Here is a 14862-nt window from a genome sequence, read left to right on the forward strand (position 1 = left end):
TAAAAGCTTATTTAGTTCATTAATCTTTTCAAAGATCTAATTTTTGGTTTTGTTGTTTTTTTCTCCATTGATCTCTTGGTTTCTCCTGTTTTAATTTCTGCTCTAATTCTTTTTCTTTCTTTCTTTCTTTTTTTTTTTTTTGGTAATTTATGACAATTTTTATTATGTTTTTTATTTTAATTCCAATATATTTAACACACAGTGTTATAATTAGTTTCAGGGGTATAATATGGTGAAAAAATGTGGAACACCTCACAGATTTGCATGTCAACCTTGCACAAGGACCTTGTTAATCTTCTCTGTGTCATTCCCATTTTTTAAGTATATGTGCTGTTGAAGTGAGCACTCTGCTCTAATTATTACTTCCTTTCTTCTGTTTACTTTGATTTCCTTATCTTTTTCTAGTTTTCCCAGTGTAAGTTTAGATTATTGATTTTAACTCTTTTATCTTTTTTAATTTTTTTTAATATTTTATTTGTTTATTTGCGAGAGAGTGAGAGACAGCATGAGAGGGGAGAAGGTCAGAGGGAGAAGCAGACTTCCATAGAGCCAGGAGCCCCAAGTGGGACTCAATCCCAGGCAGGACTCCAGGATTATGACCTGAGCTTAAGGCAGCCACTTAACCAACTGAGCCACCTAGGCACCCACTCTTATCTTTTTAAAAATATATGCATTCAGTGCGGAGCGCTGGGTGGCTCAGTGTGTTAAGCCACTGCCTTCGGCTTGGGTCGTGATCTCAGGGTCCTGGGATCGAGCCCCACGTTGGGCTCTCTGCTCGGTGGGGAGCCTGCCTCCCCCTGCCTCTCTTCCTACTTGTGATCTCTCTCTCTCTGTAAAAAAAAAAAAAAAAATAAAAAAAAAAAAAAAATATAAATATATATATATATATATATATATGCATTCAGTGCTATGAATTTCCCCCGAAGCCCTATTTTCACTGCATCTCACAAATTTTGATAAATTGTGCTTTTGTTTTCATTTAATTAGAAATATTTTTAAAAAATTTCTCTTGATATTTCTTCTTTGATCCCTCTGTTGTTTAGAAATGTGTTGTTTAATCTCCACATATTTTGGGACTTTCCAAAATATGTGGAGATTAAACAACACATTATTTGTTTTTTGTTATTTGTTATTCCATTATTTGTTTCTATTGTCTTCAATTAAGGTGCTTTTTTATGGCCCAGAATATGGTCTATCTTGGTGAATATTACATGTGAGCTTGAGAAGAATGCATATTCTGTTGTTGTTGGATGAAATAGTCTATAGCTATCAATTCTATCCAGTTGATTATTGGTGTTGTTTAGTTCACCTGTGTTTTTCTGATTTTCTGCCTGCTGGATATGTTCATTTCTGATAGAGGGGTATTGACGTCTCCAACAATGATAGTGGATTCATGTATTTCTCTTCTCAGTTCTATCAATTTTGCTTCACGCAGTTTGATACTCTGTTGTTAGATGAATACAAATTAAAGATTGTTATGCCTTCTTGGAATTAACCCCTTTGTCATTATGTAATGACCCATCTTTATCTTTGGCAACTTTCTTTGCTTTGAGGTCTATTCTGTTTGAAATTAATATAGCTATTCCTGTTCTCTTTCAATTAGTGTTCACATTGTATATACTTCTCCACCTGTTAACTTTTAATATATATGTGTCTTTATATTTACAGTGTGTTTAGTGGATTGCTTATAGTTCTCTCTTGCTTCTTGATCCACTCTGACAATCTCTATCTTTTAATTGGTGCATTTAGACTGTTAACATTTTAAATGATTATTGATACAGTTAGATCAATATCTACCAGTAACAAAACTGTGTTCTATTTGTTGTCCTTGTTATTTATTCTTATTTTTCTCTTCCACGCTTTCAGCCTTTTATGGTTTTAACTGAACGTTTTGTATGGCACAATTTTCTCTCCTTTCTTAGCATATCAAGTGTATATATATTTTTAGTTTACTTTTCTCAGTGGTTGCCCTAGAGTTTACAGTATACATTTACAACTAATCCAATCCACTTTCAAAACACTGTACCACTTCATGGGTAGTTTGAGTTTCTTATAATAACAAAATAATCTTAATTCCTCCCTCTTGTCTTTTGTATTATTGCTGTCACACATTCAGCTTGTAGATGAGCATACATATACATATATGTTATGCATATTGTTATTCTGAACAAACCATTACCTATTAGATCAGTTAGGAATAAGAAAAACACGTTTTACTTTATCTTCACTTATTCCTTCTTCAGTGCTCTTCTTTTCTTTATATAGATTTGTTTCTAACCTATATTATTTTCTTTTTCTCTAAAAAACTTCTTTTTAAACATTTATTGCAACTCAAGTTTACTGACAAAATAATTCCTTCAATATCAATTAGTCTGAGGAAGTGTTTATTTCTCCTTCACTTTTGAAAGATAATTCCACAGGATACAGAATTCCAGGTTCATTTTTTTTTTTTATTAGTACTTTAAGTGTTTCACTCTACACTCTCCTTACTTGCTTGGTTTCTGAGGAGAAATTGGATACAATTATTATCTCTTTTCCTATAGGTAATGTGTTTTATATATCTGGCTTCTTGTAGGATTTTTTCTTTATCTTTGATTTTCTGTAGTTTGACGATGGTATGCTTTGGGGTAAACATTTTTGGATTTTTTATCCTTCTTGATGTTCTCTGAGATTCCTTGATTTGTGGATTGGTGTCTGACATTAATTTGGGAAAAATTCTCAATCATTATTGTTACAAATATTTCTTCTGTTTGGTTCTCTCTTTCTTCTCCTTTTGGTATTCCCATTATACATTGTCACACCTTTTGTAGTTGTCCTTTGGTCCTTGGATATTCTATGGTGTTTTTCCTCAGTCTTTATTCTCTTTGCTTTTCAGTTTTGAGATTTCTATGAATATATCATCAAGCTCAGAGACTGTTTTCTCAACTACATACAGTGTACTATTAAGTCCATCAAAGACATTCTTTATGTGTTACAGGTATTTTTTTTTTTAATTTTACATATTTACTTGAGAGAGAGTGGGAGGGAAGAAGGAAGACAGGGAGAGAGAGTCCAGCAGACTTTGTGCTGAGTGCAGAGGCCTATGTGGGGCTTGACTTCATGACTCTGAGATCATGATCTGGGCTGAAACTAAGAGTTGGCTGCTTAACTGACTCACTACCCAGGTGCCTTACAGTATATATTTTTTAAACCTTTAACATTTCCTTTTGGTTCTTCGAATTGAATTTCCACATCTCTGCTCACATTGTCTATCTATTCTTGCATTCTGTGTACTTTATCTACTGGAGCCCTTAGCATATTAATCATCATTGTTTAAAATTCCTGGTCTGATAATTCCAACATATCTGTCATGTCTTGTTCTGATGCTCGCTCTGTTTCTTCAAAACTAGGCCCTGCTATTCCATCTTGGCAGAAAGCAGAAGTACATTCTTCCACTTATAAAATATTTATCTCACCCCAATTTGCCTAACTTATCTCTCATATGTTATACTTATTTTTTAGTAATATTTTAAAATGTTGACACTCTAAAAAATGTGACTTTTCCTCAAGAGGAAAAAAAAACTTTTCAATGTTGTGATAATCTCAGTGCTTGAGTCATATAATTTTTACCATCAGTTTCATAAAACGTCTTCAGTGTAAGCTATTGGGATCAATTTGACAGTAAGACTTTGTATGATGAATGCATTCCCTAACTGTGAAGAAGGAAAGAAAGAAAGAAAGAAAGAAAGAAAGAAAGAAAGAAACAAACCTAAGCAAAAGATTTAACCACTGTCCTAATTCTTCTTTGTTACTCCACTGTTCTTTGCAAAAAAGGTTAGAAACCAGCCCTGTTTTCTTTTGCGTCCCTTTTGTTTTCCATCATGATTAGTTGGGAAGTCATAAATACATATTGTTTAACCATTTAAAAGAGGAAAAATAGAAATTGTTCTGTAATTATTTATGTAAAGCATACGTTTGTCTACCAAATCTACCATGAAATCAAGAGGTAAAATTTGAACATTAGACACATTTAGGTTTGACTTCTTTGAGGCTATCCATGATGACAGACTGTCTAATATTTAGGGCTTGTTCATTCCTTTTGTGTGCTGGTGTGTACCCTTCTGGGGTTATTACTTGAAGACAAAGCTCCCCTCCTTTGCTGTTCCATCTTCCAGCAAGTATTCTACCTACCGGCAGGTGAGAATATTACATTATGGAATTTATATAGACTTCAATGGCAGGGAAAAGCTGTGTTCATGGCAAGTTCATGGCATATGTGCCATTGCAAAATAGATTCTTAACCTGAGACCTGATACACAGCAGCAGCTTTGAAATCTATGAACATTTTAAAGTTGTATGCAAACGTTTGTGCATGTGTTTATATTTTCTGTACATAGAATCCATAATTTCACTTATATTCAAAGAGAGTTTTCAAATAATGAGTTATTCATCTAGTCCCATTGCAGAGTGGAGCAAAAGAACAACCAGACCCTCTGTCAAAGTCCTATAGAATGACACCCCTATAAAATTATCCTCTGAGAATAAATTAAGAATCCAGATCACTCAGGCCTCAGAATTGACTTTTTTGGTCCAATCATCTCCTGCCACAACCCAAATTATAGCTGGTAGCTTTACACCAAGATAATCAGCTCTTTTGGTGCCTTAAAAATGGAACAGTTTTATATTTGGTTTTTATTTCTTCTGTCATGTTAAAACCATATAAATACATATTCAGGTGAAACTTTTGTTTAAGGCTGTAAAAATATTTCTAGGAAACTGACAGTAAAAGAAAAGGAAATAAAAAGTTGCTTATCAACATGGTTAACTTTTCAAGTGAAAGCAATGAGGTATTAGTTTACCAATGTATATGTTAAAACATAAAGCAAGTTTGATAAGATTAATTGCATTATATATCAAGACTTGAATGATTTTTTAAAATCAAATTATTCTTTCTCAAAATAAACCATGTCTTTTCTACTTTTCTCTGCCCAGTTAAGCAACACTAGATCTCAGAATGTAGGTTGGTCGTTTCAATCATTCTATAATAGATCAATCTATCATGTTTTGTATAGGGGAAGTGTTATTATTTCTATATAATTCCTAACAAACTAGAACCCCCAAAACAACTTATGTTTATAAGAGGATTCCAGCTCCTTATTTTTGAACAGGTTTATTAAGCACCTTCTTTTGATCTAAAGCTCCCTTTAGCTTCACATTTGATGCCTAGAGATATTTCTTTGATAAAAAGAATAATAATAATGAAGTTATCCTTCAAAAATATATTTCACCAACCGTTCATATTCCTTGCTTTTCATGCCATGTCTCAGACTCAACTTATACTCAGTTCTTCCTTTGTCAGCTTCTTATTTTGATTTCAACTCCAGAATTAAGCCATATATATCAAAAAAGCAGTTCATGGGCACTTGGGTGGCTCAGTCAGTTAAGTGCCTGCCTTCAGCTCAGGTCGTGATGATCCCTGGGTCCTGGGATTGAGCCCCACATCAGGCTCCCTGCTAGGTGGGAAGACTGCTTCTTCCTTTCCCACTGCCCCAGCCCGTATTCCTTCTCTCGCTGTGTCTCTCTCTGTCAAATAAATAAAAATTAAAAAAAAAGCAGTTCACTCATAATAAGAGTCAACAAAATACCAGAATAAAATATATTTCAAGAGGAAGGTGCTTTCCTTTGTCTCTGAAGCATTTTACTACATTATTAATATTTGAAGATATATCTTATTTGCCAATTATCCAATACAATAAAAAGAACTAGAGATTCTAATTTATTTTTTACCAAGTCTCTCTTTCTCTCTTTTGTTTTGGTAAGAAATACATTTTTATAATTTTATAAAATTTTATAATTGGATAAATATGATTTTAAAAATGAAAGTTCATCCTTTGTATATGTTCTTTCTGAAATTATTACTTTAAATCATTATTTAAGTTTGTCATTGTATAGATTGTGGTGGGTGAAGTATTTTTTTTCTGTAAAAGGAAATTATCATTTATCTATGCAGTATTGATACAAAATGTCAGGGTTCAAAAAAAAAGCTAAATTTAACAGCAACAATTATAATCTCAAAAGTACTATATGATTGTAGGAAATGCTTTTAATGTGTTCTCTGAATTTATGGACCATAACAACAATAAAGATGATAAAGTCTGGATGTGCTTGCATGTGGCTTCTCTTGAACATGGTGGGCAGTTGGTGGCACAGGTGGCAAAAGTGACAAGTTGCAATATCTTAGCATGATATGGGGACTATTTTAAGATCCATCCCTGTGGAAACTTAGGCAGATCAAAGGAACTGAATCTGATATGTTAGTATCAAGCTATAATACTCCACATTGCTTTTTACTAGAGGTCTTGGTAAATAAAGGTATTCAATTAATTTAAAAAAATTTTGCATCTTTACATAATAAAATTTTGATTTACAGAAGGTCATACTTTTATCATGACACAATTATTTGTAAAACAACAATATGAAAGACCTAAGAAAGCTATGTGTTCTTGACATAGAACACAAATTCCAGATAGGTTGTGGAATTCAATTAAATAGGAGATTATAAAATAAAATGTCCCAATACTGTTGCTACTCTGAGCTAAAGATCACCTAATTATTGCTAGTTGGGCTAATTGATACTGGAAAAAAAAATAAGGGCATAAAAGGACCAGTAATGGCTGGCTATATTTATTGTTTGCCTTACTAATTATCCTGTCATTTCAATATCACTAACTTCAAAACATACTGTTTTTAATATTTTCAAAGCCAGAATATTCAAGTATTTTAAAGTTGGAGATTTCTTCTTGTTTTAATCAAAATTAATTTCCAATCTCTATGACAGTTTTTTTTTTAAGTGGTCTCTATGCCCAAGATGGGGTTTGAACTCACAACCCCCAAACCAAGAGTCACATGTTCTACTGACTGAGGCAACCAGGCACCCCTCCATGACAGTTTTTAAAAAGTGGCAATGGAACTCATTTAATGATCCCCAATTATTTTCAGTAGACTTCCTGGTGAAATCCTCTCATAAAAACTTGTATAACTTTTTTCTAAAAAATATAATTTTAAAGTATGGTAGCAGAAACTTCCATAACCATCAATCTACAATGCGTATTAACTAATCATCTCCTGGAAGTTTTAGAGGATAAAGAGAATAAAATTATTTGTTAAGCAATTCAATTGGACCTGGGTATATTTAATTCAACCACATTTTTTTTTAGAACCATGTATTTGAAAAACAGATACTCAAATCACAACTAGCAATCTGTTAGAAGCACAGAAAAAAATACATGAATCCCTCAATTATAAGTTGCCAGCAATTTTGAGACACCTCATCCATTTTACAGTAGCTTTCAAGGGGAAAAACTATATTAAATAAAGATAATTTTTTAACTTGCCAATATCTTTTATCCATATAATTAGATTTTTTTTCTTTCAGCATCAAATCAGCATTTCAGAGTAAATTTTCTGCATGTCTGACATCTAAGAAATCTGCATTATGGTAGGTATTTTCAATTATGGATAATGCCATGGTGACCCACTGCATTTCTTAGTTCCTGCTCAACCTTGACCTCTTTAACATCTTAAAGCTTTATAGAATTTATTTTCTCTTTTTTAAAGATTTTATTTATTTATCTGTCAGAGCAAGAGAGAGTACAAGCAGGGGGAGCAGCAGGCAGAGGGAGAAGCAGGCTCCCTGCTGAGTAGGGAGCCCTATGTGGGACTACATCCCAGGATGCTGAGATCATGACCTGAACTGAAGGCAAATGCTTAACCAACTGAGACACACAAATGTCCCTTGATAGAATTTCTAGGCACATTGAGGAATATCAGTGTTTTTCCTGCACCTTCTGTTTGGGTAAGATCATAGTTTATTTTGTAAATTAAAAATTACTTTTCTTAAATCAGCTGGGAGCTTTCGACAGATAGATGTTCAATGCTTTAGTTAAAGGCTTTCATTTTACATAAACAAGATCCCTATTTAACTTAAAATTCAACAGCAAATAACAAAATTGAACAGATTTCTTCTAAATACAGGTTTGCACATGCATAGACAATGACAACGTACTGGATTTTTTTTTTTCTTTTTTCCCTGATGGCTGACAGGGTTCTAAGAAAATACCACTGTAAAATATAACCCAATCTAGGTGCATTGAGTGTGAAGAGAGAAAACTAGAATTGAGAAAATGTGGTATGTTCAACTTCTTTCTTTTTGTATATCAGTCTGAGTTCTCAGATCTTCTATTTTCCTTTTGGATTTTACAGCTGTAGCATCTATTGAAAGGGTTAAAGACTTGAAGCAAAACTAAAGTGAGCAATAATTGCAACATAATCAATGGCAACCGTATAATAACATCTCATAGTATCTATTAAAAAAAGTATCTATAAAAGCGAGATAGTTATCAGAGAGTTCACATGTTTGTTCATTCCATACTATGTTGCTGACATCTTGACTGTGGGTTCTCTGATACTGACTAGGTAAAGTTCTTGCATGCTTCCCTGACTCTTTCTTTGTTGCTAGTTAATGTCATTTTCAGGAGGACCCTTACTCCTACTCTACACCTTCCCACTTGGCCTCCTCAGTTCAGCATCCCACCTGACAGACACCATCTTAACCATGTAAACTGTAGTTGTAGCAGATTATGGTTGGATGGTGAAAGAGATACCAATTTTACCATATTAAGGCAAGAGGAGAATTAAATTGGTTCCTGTAATCTAAGGAAGCACAGAAAAACCCAATAATAAGTCAGGAATCACTGAATCTGAGGAAACTCTGGAAACATGGGAGAGGCCCTGGACCAACTTAATTATGTGGATGAAAAGGTGGCATTTTCTAGAAGAGAACTGTTAATCAGACACTATCAGATGTTCCCTACAAAGCAAAAAATGAAGTCTATACATTGTTTATAATTTGTGAAGAATTTATGACACTTTAGGTGGGAAAATTTGGTATACAAGTATTAGGTTCAATAAAATAAAGTACTGCAATGGTGAATCACTACACATTCTGAAATTTTGCTCACCAATACTAACTTTTAAAGATTAAAAAAGTCACAAGACTTGCAAAAGTTAGATTGATATTAAAATATTTCTTTCCCAATTCCCGCGATCATTCACTCCATCTTCTGCTTCAGAAGCCACACATGTATGGAACACAAATATTCTAGCACTTTTCATTTTTTTGTTTAGTGTCTGTTAATATTTTGAGAGTGATTTATAAATCTAAGGAAGAATGAAAGTGTCAGAGCAAATGTATTTCATAATTTCCTAAAGTTGTTAGTAAATATCTTAAAAACAAGAGGAACAAGGGAATGTTGCTCTTGGTGAAAGAGGAAGAAAGCCAAACAACCAATAATAACAAAAAGAAACACATATTTTCAAGAAGAATACACTGGTGATGAGGAGCAGAGAAGCAAAGGAAAATTATTTTGGAATAACTTTTTAAAGTCAGATGTAATCAAATCATCAGAACAAAGAAAACATGAAAAGCAAAGTTTATAGAGCTCATTACACCTTCACCATTATGTTAACATCAACCCTGTTATTATCCTTGTTTTGTTACATGGCTGCCAGCGGCAGAGCTAGAGTACGAATGCAAGTCCTATGGCAACAAATTAATGTCCCTTCTCTTACTCTAGACTGTCTCCCGCTCAAACCCTTTACATGTTTGAAAGCAGACATACCTTCTACATACTGAGAATTAGAAGTCGTACCCCCAGTGCCTGTTAGCTCAAGGACCTCAAACAAGTTACTTTAACCTCTTTGCACTTTACATGACTCATCTATGCAATGAGAATGATGAGATCCTTTCTGTCATTATTGAGTTGTTGGAAGATCAAGTAAGGCAGTGCTTTTTAATAATAACATTTATACATATAAGGGATTGTTATAATTGAAATGCATAAAGAAAATCGTTGATGAGATTTCCCAGGCACTAGTTATTATCTTTAAGGACTCATGGTAGCGATAGTTGAAAATAATTTCTCTCTCAATTAGGCACCCGTTGGGCCATTGTGGAGTTAGTATTGCATCCAGTTTATGTCTCCTCACCTTGAGGATGCTGTGAAGTGGGGAAGTTCAGAGTAGTTTAATAATATGATTAAAGTGGTGAATAAATAAGACCCATGAGAACAGGTAGAAGGAGTTGGAATTAATTAGTCTGGAGACAATAACTGCCTCCTAATACATGAGGCATTATCATAAGAAAAATGTAGACCGACTTTTATCCATCTTCTCTCATAAATGACCTGAAAGGAGCTTGAAAATACAGTATAGACGTCAGAAGGAATCTACTGATAGTTGTTTGTTAAATATTAAAATAGGCTATAAAAAGAAGCTGTGGCTTCTTCTTTGTCAGTGATTTTTTTCCCAAGAAAAAATAGACACAAATCAATCAGGTATGGTCAGTGAACAGATATACTTGCAATCAGGGAACTAGAAAAGCTGAACTATTGAGATCTTCTTCCAGCTCTCAAGAATTCTATAGTTCTCTGGCCACTTCCCTTGAATAATCGTAACATAGGTAGATAGCTAATTTCTCTAATTGTCTTAGTCCAAATACGCAGACTACATGAATCCGTAACTATCCTAATATATGTAGTTTGTTTGTTTGTTTTAGAGGAAGGTGTGATAGATGGAGAGGTTGAGTTCATCTAATTGTTTGGTTCCTGGCAGAGTATCATCGTTAATCTGAGCAAGGCTAAAAAGCAATTTTTTAAAAAGATTTTATTTATTGGGCAGAGAGCGCGCACACAAGCAGGCAGAGTGGCAAGCAGAAGGAGGCTTCCAGCTGAGCAGAGAGCCCAACATGGGGCTAGATCCCAGGACCCTGGGATCAAGACCTGAGTTGAAGGCAGGCACTTAACCAGCAGAGTCACCCAGGCGCCCCTGCAAAAGAGCAATTTTAAATGGATTTCCCCCCTTTATCACATTCCTCACTCCCAACCTCCCCTCCCCAACTGGTAACTGCTCTAATGTGTATAATGGATATTCTTAAGTTTAAATGTATCTTTGGAAATAAGTGGTGTGGTTGTGTGTGTGTGTGTGTGTGTGTGTGTGTTTTAAAATGTCTGCAAATAGGTCTCATTCATTGTCTTCCATTTTCACCAAGCATTATGCTTTTAGGAGCAATGTTGTTTTTAACTGCTGTGTCATATTCAGTAGCGTTCATCCACAGCCTTCTCCTTCCTCTAGTGGTGGTCAACGAGGTTGTTTCCAATTCCCTGCTTCCACAGTGTTGTGGAAAATATATTCTCTTACATGCTTCTTATTGTAAGGTTTCTCTCTCTCCCTTTTTCTTTAGAAGTATGATTGGATAATCAAACACAGTTGGTACATATGCAATTACTTTGCCAGATTGTTCTCCAAAATGGCAGTGGCCAAGTTGTTGTTTCCCCAGCAACACTTAGCATTATAGGACTGGGTAATGTTTCCTTCTCTGATGATCATAACGTAGTATTTCATTGTCAGTTTTCTTCTTTACTTACTGAGATAATATACTTGTTATTCATTCACTTATTTTCCCATCTTTCTAGGATTTTTCAGTCCGTTTGCTTCCATGAGTTCCCTCTATAGCATAGCGATTAATCTTTTATCTATTACTTATGTCTATTCCATTCATCTATTTGTCCATTACAACTGACATTTGGTTTGGGATTGCAGAGTAATTCAAGATAGTTGACATCTTGTTAAGTCACTGTTAAGTCACTCCACATAGAGACACAGGCTAGACATCCATTTATTTAGTCTTTAATGTCATTTAGTAGAATTTAAAATTTTCTCCCTGAAGAACTAACACATTAGTGATATCTCACCTAAAATGTAATTATCCCTCTACAAATTTGGCATTATATATATACTAATTTAATGTATATGTTCCATGTCAGCCCTGTTTATGTCCTTTAAGACCGTAGTGTTTATAAACACCTTAAGACAAGATCTAACTTCATCTGTGCTTAAAGTTAAATGTCTACCCAGCTCTAAAGATAGATATTGATATGTACTTTTCATTAAATGATTCCTTATTTTTTCTCTTGTAAAATGCCGTAGACAAAATGGTAAATCCTTACTATTTATTATTGTTTTTAGAATAAAGAATCATTTTTAGAATAAAAAATTGTTGAATCAATAACAGTAGAATCAAGGAGGAGAGTAATCCAGTCCCTCACTTATATTACAAAATGTTTACTGACTTCCTACCATGTGGCAGGCTGTCATATATTCTAGGATGATAAGTGGATCCCTATGATTCTGAGACCCTTTCAGGAGATGTCAGCAATTTAGAGGTCTATAAGATAAGAATTATATTCATAACAATTTTAAGATGTTACTTGCATTTTCAACTCTGTTGACATTTGCACTGTTGGTGCAAAAGCAGTTCTAGAGAGTGAAACGTCCAGTGTCTTAGCATGAATCCAGATAGTGACACCAAGCTGTACCAAAAGTCATTGTGTTCTTCACTGACATGCATTCATAATGAAACAACAAAAAACAAAACAAAAAATCCCACCCAGTTTTATTTAAGAATCTCCTTGCTGAGGCAATACAATTATTAATTTTATTAAATCTAATCCTTGCATATAACTTTTTAATATTTTGTGATAAAATGGAAAGTATGTATACTGAAGTACCGTGGTCATCTTGAAGAAAAGCACTTTTTTCCCCTTTTTTTGTTAAAGATTTTATTTATTTATTTGACACAGAGAGAGAGAGAGAGAGAGAGAGAGATCACAAGTAGGCAGAGAGGCAGGCAGAGAGAGAGAGGGAAGCAGGCTCCCCACTGAGCAGAGAGCCCGATGCAGAGCTCGATCCCAGGATCCTGAGATGATGACCTGAGCTGAAGGCAGAGCAGATACCCCTAGGTGCCCCACCTAGGTGCCCCAAGAAGTAAGCTGAAGGCAGAGCAGATACCCCTAGGTGCGCCACCCAGGTGCCCCAAGAAGTAAACTTTTTTAAAAATTGAAAAGAAAAGAAAAGAAACGAAAAGAAAAGAAAAAGAAAAGTGCTTTTGCCAAAGAACTGTATCAATTTTTTTTCATGGAATATCATTATACATTGAAAGGATGTTTACAACTGACTGACAAACTTTGATTATCAGACTTGGATATTTGGAAAATATGTTCTCAAAAATGAAAAAAAAGTGAATATTTCATTTCAAAAGAAACAATAGTTGATGTTGATAAAAAACAAAAGCTTCCAAATGATAATTAGAATTTTGGAGAATTTTTATCCACCACCATGAACTTGATGGCTTCCAATACTTAAAGACTTTTCTGATGAGATCAGAACAAGTGTGATTTTTAAATATCATATAATAAAATGAGTCAACATCTGAAGAATCTGCATAAATGATCAAATGACCAATGTGTAAAGTTACAAAACCATACACAGGCAGACAATCCATTCAAATTTTAAAATAGACCAATCAATTTTAATGTACACTGAAAAAGTTAATTGATATGGTTTTAGATTCCATGTTGTAATCAGCCTTTAAAGAACTGCCACTTGTTGAGTTTTAGTTTAGTATCAAAGAAAATATACACAAATGTCTGAAAGCCTATAAAATATTCTTCCCTTTCCAAATACATGTCAGTATGGAGACAGATTTTAATCAACACAACATATCACAACAGATGGAATGTAGGAAGAGATATAAGAATCCAGAAGTCTTTTATTAAAAGACATTAAAAATATTTGTAAAAATAAAGAATAATACCAATCTTTCACTAATTTTTTTGTTTTAGAAGATGGAATTACTTTTCATAAAAATGTAATTTGTGTTAACATGTAATAGATTCATTACTGTTGTTTTAAAATAAAGGGATACTTAAATATTTTTTAAATTTCTCAGTTTTAATTTCTAATAGTAGGTTAATAATAGATATAACTCACATATGCAAAAGTTCTTTGGGGTCCTGAGTGATTCCTAAGAGTGTAAATTTCCTGAGACAAATAAGTTTGAGATCCACTGCTCTAAAACTAGAGAAGAGAATGAAAGAGACAAAGTCCCTGCCCTCATGGTAGTTGGGGTATACAGGTGAACAGATATATAAAGATAACTTCAGATTGTGTTAAAGCTTAAAACAAATGAAATAAAGCTCAGTGGGTTAAGTGCCAACTCTTGGTTTCAGCTCAGGTAATGGTCTTAGGGTCATGAGATCAAGCCCTGTATAGGGGTATCTGCTCAGCGTGGAGTCTGCTTGAGATTCTTTTCCTCTTCCTCTGCCCCTTCTCCTGCTTATACACACACTCTCTTTCTCAAATAAATAAATCTTAAAAAATAAAACAAATAAAGTGATGTGATGCACAGTACATGGGTAAGAGTATTTTATTATTTTTAAAAAAATTAATTTACTTATTTTAGAGTGAGAGAGAGAGAGAGAGAGAGAGAGCATGAGTGGGAGCAACAGAGGGAGATAGAATCTCAAGCCGACTCCATGCTGAGCATGGAGCCCAAGGTGATGCTGGATCTCACAACCTTGAGATCAAGACCTGAGCCCAAACCAAGAATGAGATGCTAAACCCACTGCACAACTCAGGCACTCTGGGTAAGAGTACTTCAAATAGAAAGCTCAGGGAAGTTTTCTTTGAGGAAGTTACAATCTGATCTGAAATTTGAAAAGTAAGTAAAAGCGACCAATTAGAGAGGCAGAGGAAGAGCATTCCAGGTAAGATAAAGAATTTCATCAGTCTGAAACAAAAAGAGTTTCCATGTTTGAGAACCAAAGATGAGGCCAGTGTGGCTGAGGTGTAACAGTCATCAGAGAAAGCAATGGTAGAGGAGGTTACACAAGTGGGCAGAGGAACCAGGACCTTCGTGGCAATCATTCAAATTAAAAGAGAATTCCAGTGGGAAGACACTAATGGCTGGAGTGAAGAAAGCTGACT

The 14862-nt window shown here is 34.3% G+C and overlaps 1 non-coding gene across 1 annotated transcript; it reads right to left on the reverse strand.

Moving 5' to 3' along the window:
* Positions 1-236: 236 nt before the first annotated feature.
* On the reverse strand, positions 237-346 carry LOC116876828. Its single transcript, XR_004384468.1, has one exon. It is a non-coding gene; the product is annotated as a U6 spliceosomal RNA (small nuclear RNA).
* Positions 347-14862: the final 14516 nt, after the last annotated feature.

Source organism: Lontra canadensis, unplaced genomic scaffold (assembly GCF_010015895.1).
Source record: "Lontra canadensis isolate GAN:19392208 unplaced genomic scaffold, GSC_riverotter_1.0 scaffold47, whole genome shotgun sequence".
Taxonomy (NCBI): domain Eukaryota; kingdom Metazoa; phylum Chordata; class Mammalia; order Carnivora; family Mustelidae; genus Lontra; species Lontra canadensis.